The sequence below is a fragment of the Linepithema humile genome, chromosome 1 (genome assembly GCF_040581485.1).
Source record: "Linepithema humile isolate Giens D197 chromosome 1, Lhum_UNIL_v1.0, whole genome shotgun sequence".
NCBI lineage: Eukaryota > Metazoa > Arthropoda > Insecta > Hymenoptera > Formicidae > Linepithema > Linepithema humile.
The window spans coordinates 39521473-39532026 of NC_090128.1; positions in this window are offsets into that span (position 1 = coordinate 39521473).

Below are 10554 nucleotides of genomic sequence, written 5' to 3' on the forward strand. Positions count from 1 at the left end.
TTCAGTGGAAGAGTAATCGTGTAACTTGCCTGTTACAACTCTTCTTTAATCGGAACGGTTAGATCATAAAAATTTCGGTGTAACGTGCTCTTATCGATAAGTACGATGGTAATGGAAGAGTTGTGACATGCGGTCGCAAGTTTAATTGTCCAGTTTAACTGTCTTGCATCTGTCGGGACGATGCCAGATGCGAGATAATTCTATTCTCTAAGAGACCGTTCTGGACAATTAAACTTGCGACCGCATGTCACAACTCTTCCATTACCATCGTACTTATCGATAAGAGCACGTTACACTAAAATTTTTATGATCTGACCGTTCCGATTGAAGAAGAGTTGTAACAGGCAAGTTCGACACAATCAGTATCGACGGAAAGGCAACAACTTTGAATAGTTGTTGCAACGTACGCGATTAGAGAGCGGTTTGGAGTCAAAAACTACCGCGGAAGTGACGAGCCGTGGGGTCCGCGTCTCCATCCACGTGCGAACGCGACACACACAACACACAAAATAGAGGTGTAAATCCGACCGAGCAACCTCCACGCGGTACACCTTGGATAATGCTAATGCCGGCGGTACTGTAAATACTGTAAAGTCTTATAATTAGAAATGTACATAACAAAAAAATACTTTAGTATTGTTCTAGTGCAAATGCGACACACGCGAAATTTATCAAAAAATATCAAAAATATTTTTTGTTAATACTACTGTCATAATTATTAAAGTACATGTTGATTGCGTAAAGTATAGGATTATAATTGCATGATGTAAGTTTTACACATTTTCATTCTTTAGATCTTACATCCTCCTACACATGAATATTAAGATTAGATATAGCCTAAAATTTTAAGATTTCTAGTAATCTAGCTTATATAAGTATACTTCTAATTTTTTTTTTTTTTTTACCTCTTCTTAAAGTAAAATTTTGAATTCTATTAAACATGCTGTCCAGATATACTGTTATAATTTATTGAGAAATATTTAATGAGAAATAAGTGTGCCACTGAAATCAATGAAAAAGAAACGTTTAGTGAATTGAAAGAATAAGATAATACCAATATGCATAAATAATGTTTTCTATTATTACAACTAATAACAAAAAGTATAAAATTATATAATTTTACAAAAGCGATAGTCAATGTCACTGTCTAATGCTTTTAGCACTCACTCTTAAGAATGTTATAAGCTAGTGTGTATGCTATATTTCTTATTTAGATCTTCCTAGATTTAGATTTTTCTTTAGATCCTAAAACCTTATTCTTATCTTAGATATTGGTGGCTGATATCTTAGATAAGACTATTATATCTTAATGTATGATTGATATTATGATTGATGTTATGATGAAAAATGGATGTATCTAACGTGAAATCTTAATAAGTGTCTAGAAATAATTTTTTTTTCCTTGTAGGATATAGGATATTTATATAGGATATTTAGAATCTTATATCTAGGATATTTAAGATCTTACATTTAGAATTTCAAAATCTACTTTATGATGATTTTTTATTCTAGAGATTCTTAACAGCATGTGTTTCAAGCATGTGGAATTTTCTTGGACAATATCAGACTATTTAAAATTGTGTACATATTTTATCTTTATATATGAATTCTATCGGATATATCTTAATGTATGATTGATGTTATGATTGATGTTATGATGAAAATGGATTTGTATCTAACGTAAAATCTTAATAAGTGTCTAGGAATAATTTTTTTTCCTTATAGGATATAGGATATTTATATAGGATATTTAGGATCTTATATCTAGGATATTTAAGATCTTACATCTAGAATTTCAAAATCTACTTTATGATGATTTTTTATTCTAGAGATTCTTAACAGCATGTGTTTCAAGCATGTGGAATTTTCCTGGACAATATCAGACTATCTAAAATTGTGTACATATTTTATCTTTATATAGGAATTCTATCGGATATAAGTGTCTTCAAGAAGCACATGGGCAATGTATCTAAAATTTTATTTATATTTTGGTCCTAATACATTCTTAATAAACATTAACAAGTTTTAAACATTGTGCTTCATAAGTAGTGATTCGTTTTCAGACTCAATATTTCTTTCAATAGAAATTTTATAACTATTAAATTAATTGATCAACGTAGTTTCAAGATTACAGATACCTATTGGTTAAAACTGCCAGCTATGTATTAATTGTATTTCAAAATAACGCTGTAATGTATCGAAAAATATCTAAATCAGTCGACTGATATCGAATTATTAATAATGAAGAATATCCAACTCATTTGATATAAAAAATGAATTGTGTTTTATTTGCGGTGTGTCAAAATTGAAGCTGTAAGCTTATAAATTGATCTGAAATGTGTATATTAATTAACTTTGGAAACATGAGTTTAAAGCTATTCATGTAATTTTCACATGATAGTGCGCGATCGTTCTCTGTTGCACAATTTCGTTGTCCAAAGTGTCATATATTTTAGAAATAATTATATATGGAATTATGTATAATTAATGAAATGTCAATCAAAATAATCCGTTAAATATGCATATTTCCATGTACAGCGTTATATATATATAAGCGGGATGTAACGAGACAGCGTTGATTCATGCATATTGATCCTAAGCCCTGTTTCTGCCCTGTACATCAAGTAATGTACATGGTAAACACGTCGCGTATCATCGATACTGCGGTGCACTTCGTCGTAAGTGCACCGGATCATCACGAGTTGCATAATTCTTCTGTCATAAGATTAGCCCAAATGCTACCGTCTCAGAGACACCTGCTACTTTCTTAAAGAACAAGAACATCACTCTATAGTTCTCTACATTCTCTCTTGTTTAATTTTATTATCATTTCGAATTATAATTTTTACATTTATAACATAGGAATCTTTAAAATGAAACGACAAACTGATCAATTATTGTGTTGGGATTTGGAATCATTGTTGATATACATATAGATGCACGGTCGACCGCGTGTAAGAGAGATCGCTAGACGAGAAAGAATAAACACGAGCCGTAAACAAAGACGAAAGAGAAGTGTTGCGAGAGTTTTGGCAAGAGACGGCTAACGATAAGAATCAAAGAACATGTGAGTCACGATTATAAGAAACGACGGATTATAAGAAACAGTGATGATAGTTTTTGCGGTGATTGCGGCGATTGCGAATGCAATATGCAATTGCATCTAATACGTCCCGATTCTACTTTTATTCTTTTGATATATTGATTTAAATTAATTGTATATTTTATTAATATTAAATATAATCAGGGCTGGACAAACACATTTGAAATACAAAATACTAACAATTTTAGTATTTATTGCAAAATATCTTCAATTTTTATATTTAAAATACAAAATTTTTGTATTTTAAATCAAAAATTAAAAATTAAAAGTATTTTGTATTTTATAATTTAAATACCAAGATTGTGTTAGCATTGTACATTTTGTATTTCAAATATTTTATTGTATTTTAAATACAATTTGAAATACATTTTGCCCAGCCCTGAATATAATAACATATCCTACTTTTTTGCATACATACATTCTTTGCATTTATTTCATTGATTTAACAAAATATACTCCAATAATATTATCTTTATTTAGCTGCGTTTTTCTCTAATAAATCAGGATTGCTTTTTTGATCTTGGATGCAAATCATTATTCACTAGTTTCGCAGACTCTCGCGACGTACATAACTTCTCTTCATTGAAATATTATTCAATTTTGCAAGATATAAATGTGTCAAGAATATTCAAAAATATGATTACAGAAAGGAAATAGCATATCACAGCGCAACAGCGAAAATAAGTACAAAAGCAGATCGGCTATCATTGTAATTTCGACACAAATATTGTTTCCGTATTGTGGCTTTCGGCGAACACTGCGTTTTCCTCATACCCGCGATTCTGTCGATAAATTTCTATCGGCCTGGAACTCTTTTCGTTTGTACGTCGAAGCGAGGCGAGAACTGTGTTGCTTTATCCCGTATTAATGCCTCGCGCTACATCGTGCTTCAAAATATGCCCGCTATCCGTAGCTTCGTGCCTTTTAAAGCGAAAATACGGGCAGCCTCGATCGGTTTACATTAGAGACCGGTCCCGGTGTACATATGGCGCATAAATTCAGCCCTTTCGTGCCGGTATGCCGGAACGCCGCATAAACAGTGCCGGCTATGTCTCGGTACGAATGATATCCAACATTGATTCTTACGACTTTTTACGGACCGCTTTTTTCGAACGAGAGATCCATTTATTCGTCATTGATGTCCACGTCCCTTTAATATGTCGAAATTGCGACTAATGCTTTTTTCACGAAGGTATGGATTTCCGTCTATTTTGCATATCCAATATTCCCTGCTGCCGGAGGAAGAATTAACTCGTATTTTCATTAATATGTATCGCGGGAGCATACCGTAGTTTATTACATTCCATAAAATGTAATAATTGCTCGTAATAATTTATCTGTGATCCTGTCTGTTTACGCTACCTTCAAGCATTTTCAGTAACTTGAAATTATTATTTGATCAAAAATTATATTACAATGTTGATTTATTGAATATCAGAATAAATTTCAAATCACAACTATAGATTTCTTTCAAATGGTGTTTGCAATATATATTTCAAGAATTGCTCTCTCTCACTCCCTTTTTTTGCATTAACAAGAAATAAATTTCTCTCTTGTTTTAATTTTTAATGCGAAGGATTCAATAGGGAATACATGGAGAACACGTTCGATAGAAGTTTCGAAAACTGCTGCTTACGGCTGTCAAAAATAAATCTATATTACGAGGTTCAATGCGCAACTTTATTCTCAAAGGCATCATGTAGCAGGCATTTCCAAAAGGATAAGATATATTCGTGTTACATTCGAACGAAGCCGGATGCGAAATCGTATAAATTACAGGAGGCGTGAGTATTTTCATAACGCGCTGTTTCGCGCGCGCAGCTGTTTCCCGAATGGCAAGAAAAAAAGCACTGCAGACCTTTTCCAGCATTTGAATATTGGAATTCGCGATACGGTTGCATCTCGATTCAAAATGGTAGAAAAACCGAAGTAATCAGAGCAAATTACCGCGCACGCGAAAATTTGCGTAAAAAAATTCAAATTTCTCATGGACGATACGTATTTGCGTGTATCGCCACTCCGGGCGATAATGAGATTGTAATTAATCCAAAATGATATCAATCGTCAATGATTTTGCCGTGTGTGTAAAGGATATAAAATATTTCCGATAACATTCTTCGCGATGAATATTCGACCGCGAATAATATTTGTATGATATATATTTTGCAGGAGTAATATTTTTGGTATCGCGTTGAAACCGTTCGCGTTCCAAACGGACAGTAACATCCACTACGTACGTCAGAATTTCAATTTAGCGCGTAGAAGGCCAAAGCGGAACAATCATTTGCGGAATGCTCTGTGAGAATATTGCGATCTTCGCTTCTCTATGCCGATGTGTGTTTAGCCTTTAATCCTTTAACTACGGTATGGATATAGTCGGAAACGCGTTATTAAGTTGCTTAATCGCGTTTGAGTCGTGATATACAACTGTCAGATTACATTATTTTGCACGCACGCCCACACACACACACACACACACGCGCGCGCGCGTACCGTCGCAGTTATTACTGCATTACTCTTTTAACGCAGATTTTTATCAACTTTCTTCAAGAAACAGATAACCCTTATTATATTTTTGACAGCACTTTATTCATAATTTTTGTGTTATTATTTTCTCCGAGATCGCTGTAACGTGGAAAATTGTTAAATTGGTCATATTTCTGTCAGATCGTCAACATTTGATGAATCGTCAATTAAATCGTTTGTTAACTTTCTCGCGCTGAACATTTTATGATACAAAATAGTTCCAGACAATTTATGTTGCTATTACCTTTACATTGTCTTTTTATGTAGTTCAACTTTTTTTCACAATATTTTTAATAACAATTTTTCATGTAATTCTGATTTCTAATTTATTTATAAATTTTTTTCTGCAAATTGTGCGATGGTCATTTTATTTAAAAAGAGAAATTGTTCTTTTTATTTTTATGAATGAATTACATAAATAAAACCATAAAAATTGTTTTATCCTTAATTTCGCAATAATTTTACTTTTCATTTTATTATTAAACGATTATTGAATAATTTTATTTTACTCCATGAAAAAAATGTGTATTACTAAATAATTTTTTGTTATAATTATAATAAATTATAATGAATTATAATAGCAAAGAGAGACAATTAACAGCCGACCTATTTATGAAGACTTATTTAATGAAGAGTATTTCCTTTAGAATTTGACAATCTCGTGTGTATGACGTCATGTGACACTTACAAAAAAAGTACTGCCTTTGCGGAAAGCCAGAGTCCTCGTCGGCCTTCCAGCATGCGCGAATCCCATCATTGCTAGACAGATGAAACAAATGCTGCTGCGCTGCGGTGGGTGCATAATCAGCACTATCTGACGACTTGATCGAAAGAAAAGGCGGTCCTAGGGCCAAGAGATTCTTAAAACAAAGTTATTTTCAAATCCGTTTCGAGTTTTGCAAAGTTTTCGACGTGACACGCTTTACGCCAGAATCCAGCGACACCGCCGACTCTTAGTCCGAACAACCACTACGATCGTTCGTGTCCGCGATTGCAACGATGCGAGCATTTCCCCCTTCCGTCTACCTGTTTTCGACTTCCTCACTCGCGCGTACTGTTTCGTGCCAATTATGAGGAGCGTGGTTAGCGTTAATTCGGCGAGATACACTGGTCGCTTAATTTCAACTGAGTGTAACTGCGAAAGTTACCATTGCAGCAGCATTGAACGAGCTTCGTTACGACCAACATGGCCACGTTTCCAAAGTTCCAAATATATTAATATTGCTATAAATAATATATTTATATAATTGTTCAGAGTCACAACTTATTTGTAAACAATACGATTTGTTTAGATTGTTGTGTACGTGTGCTTCCGCTAACTTCTTTACGAAATTACAAAATATTACAAAAAAATACAAAAAAATACAAAAAAAATACAAAAAAAATACAAAAAAAATTACAAAATATTACAAAACCTTAATTAATGGATTATTATTTCTAGATTTAAAAAAGAGAGAAATAACAAATAATTCATTACTAACAAAATTGTATTAGATTTTGTACTTTTTAATGGAATAATACCTCGCTTGACTTACAGACTTTGTTTTTAAGAAGTATTAATTTTTTTTGTATTCTAAGACGAGATATTTTTTAATAGATTTTTTTAAATACAAAAAGTTAATCAATTAATTTGTAGTTTCAATATTATAGCCATCTATTGGTTAAAATCATATAAATATAAAAGACAAAATTGTAATATAAAGGATCATAAGTCGTATATCAAAAATATTTTTTATTAATACTACTGTCATAATTATTAAAGTACATATTGATTACGTAAAGTATAGGATTATAATTGCATGATGTAAGTGAAATTTTAAATTCTATTAAACATGCTGTCCAGATATACTGCTATAATTTATTGAAAAATATTTAATGAGAAATAAATGTGCTACTGAAATCATTGAAAAAAAAAACGTTTAGTGAATTGAAAGAATAAGATAATACCAATATACATAAATAATGTTTTCTATTATTACAACTAATAACAAAAAGTATAAAATTATATAATTTTACAAAAGCGATAGTCAACGTCACTGTCTAATGCTTTTAGCACTCACTCTTAAGAATGTTATAAGCTAGTTAGTATGCTATATTTCTTATTTAGATCTTCCTAGATTTAGATTTTTTTTTAGATCCTAAAACCTTATTCTTATTTATCCTATATAGATATCGTAACAAGTGCCTTAGATTAAGAGACAGTAGTGTCTAGCGCCAAGTTCACGCGTATTATTATACTCGTATATTTTAATGTATGATTGATGAATGTATGAGATGAGATTGACAATTGATTGATGTTATGATGAAAAATGGACTTGTATCTAACGTGAAATCTTAATAAGTATCTGGAAATATTTTTTTCCCCTTATATTTAGGATATTTAGGATCTTACATCTAGGATATTTAGGATCTTACATCTAGAATTTTAAAACCTACTATGTAATAATTTTTTATTCTAGAGATTCTTAACAGCATGTGTTTCAAGCATGTGGAATCTTCTTGGACAATATCAGACTATCTAAAATTGTGTTACACATTTTATCTTTATATATGAATTATATTGGACACATTAATTTGTATTCAAAGACAATATATTTTTTAATAGACATATTATAAGTATAAAAAGTGAATCAATCGTTTTGCAGTTTCAATATTATAGCCTATTGGTTAAAATCATTAGTCATATATCAATTGTAGTGCGTAAAAATGTTGCCTTAATTAATTCGAGAAATGTTTGATAATAAGTTTGCAATACTAATTCGTAAAATAAATGTGTAGTTTATAAATAACGTTAAAATTAAGATATTAAAATTTATTAACAATATTTCGTATTATTATAACTATTATAAGGAAATTAAATTAAAAAATTCTTCAAAATAGGTAGTCAATGTCACTGTTCCAGTAAGCGACGCTTTTTATGCATTATCACAAATCTTGACTAGTATGGTGGGAAATATTTACAATTAAGGATTTTTCATTCTACACAGCCAAAAAAAAGTTAAGTGTATTTGAAAAAAATAGGTAAAACAGATCACTTTAGGATTCCCTTAAGGAGATTTGTGTAAGCATGTTTCGTAATAAGTTTCTGGAAAGTATCAGATTATTCGGGACTGCATGTCACGTTTCAATCTTATATAGGAATTACATCGATTATAAGTACTATCGAGAGAATCACTAACTACACATAACATAAAATTAATTAGATTTCTAGTTATACTAAATTTACACATAGAAATAAGTTCTAGACTTTGTTTTTAGTACGTATTAATTTGTATTCGGAGACAATTTTTTATTAGAGAATATTTTTCAATAGACATATTTTAAGTTTAAAAAATTAATCAATCGTTTTGTAGTTTCAATATTATAGCCATTTATTGGTTAAAATGATAAGTCATATATCAATTGTAGTGTGTAAAAATGTTGTCTTAATTAATTCGGGTAATGTTTAATAATCAGTTTGCAGTTCTAATTCGTAAAATAAGTGTGTAGTTTATAAATAACGTTACAACTGAGGTAGCAAAATTTATTAATAATATTTTGTATTATTATAACTAAATGTAAATAAGTAACTAATATCTAAGAATCGCTATTGGGTGAGACTTTGATTCGAGTTAGTTTTGTAGATAGGTTCCCTGGTAGAAATTCACTCTGGGCCTTATTATGACGATTATTAGAGCGATTAGCTCGTCAGTCACCAACTCGGGCATGATACTGGCGAATTAGTCGGAGCCACACACGAAATCGTCATAAATGGCTGTGCCAGCGCCACAAATTCACTGCAATACTGGGGCGACTGGGGCTGTGGATTGGCACTATCTAGGCTGCCACTTATAGCGTTTTCGATTATACAGGATTTGAACGACCCAGGGTTGATCAATCACTATTTTACTATAAATGCAAGTCTTTCATTGGTGGAGAGGTTGCAATGACGTCATTAACCAACCCTGGGTCGTTCAAATCCTGTATAATCGAAAACGCTATTAGACCGTGTTTGTTCTAAACGGACCCTTACTAAATTTATCATGGCCCTACATAGGTTTATGAACGATAGAGCCATGGTAATTTTAATAATAATGGTAATTTGAATTGTACTTTTACAAGTATAGGCCACACGTCTTTATACACGATTTGAATAATTTGATATCGTCAATATTAATTAAAAGATATAAAATATTTGCATAATGTAAATCTAAATTTATGTAAGTACACAATCCCTGTTCGATATCAAAATAAGCATATTGTCTTTCGGTTTCATCTAAAGCGAGCATTTTAGTTATAAAATAATGTGACTTGTTTGTCTGTAAAAGAGTTTTGGATTAGGTAAATTTGGCAATACAGGATTCAGAATGCTTAGTAAAGGATGTAGTGTCGAGTGAGGAACTCGACATCCAATGGCCCAAGAGCGTAACTTAGCTGAAATTTCGTTTTGATTTTGATGTTGTCGAACTTCAATATCTATATCATCACTATTGCTATCAACGCTGCCGTCAGATTTGTCGCTAATGTCATTGAAATCAATGGGCGGTATTCATAGTCCGTTCTTATATTTAAAATCGTCTTAAGCACGGACTTATATTCGCTCTCTTCGTCACACATAGATTGTGTCTGACGAAGAGAGCGAATATAAGTTCGTTCTTAAGACGATCTTGAATATAAGAACGGACTATGAATACCGCCCAATATCAGAGTCACTATGGTTTCCAGAGTTAGTTTCCGAATCATCATTTTTCTCCTTATCGAGTGTATTATGAAGGTCAATTACAGTCTCTCTTCCGTCTTCGGTCCTAAAACTTTCTTCGTGGTATTTATTATACTCGGTCGAACTGTCTTTTTCACTACAGCATTCACCTTCACCAATATTATTTTGATTATTCCCCGCATTAGATGAAGATTGTGTATTAAAATTATTTGTTGCACTTAACCTA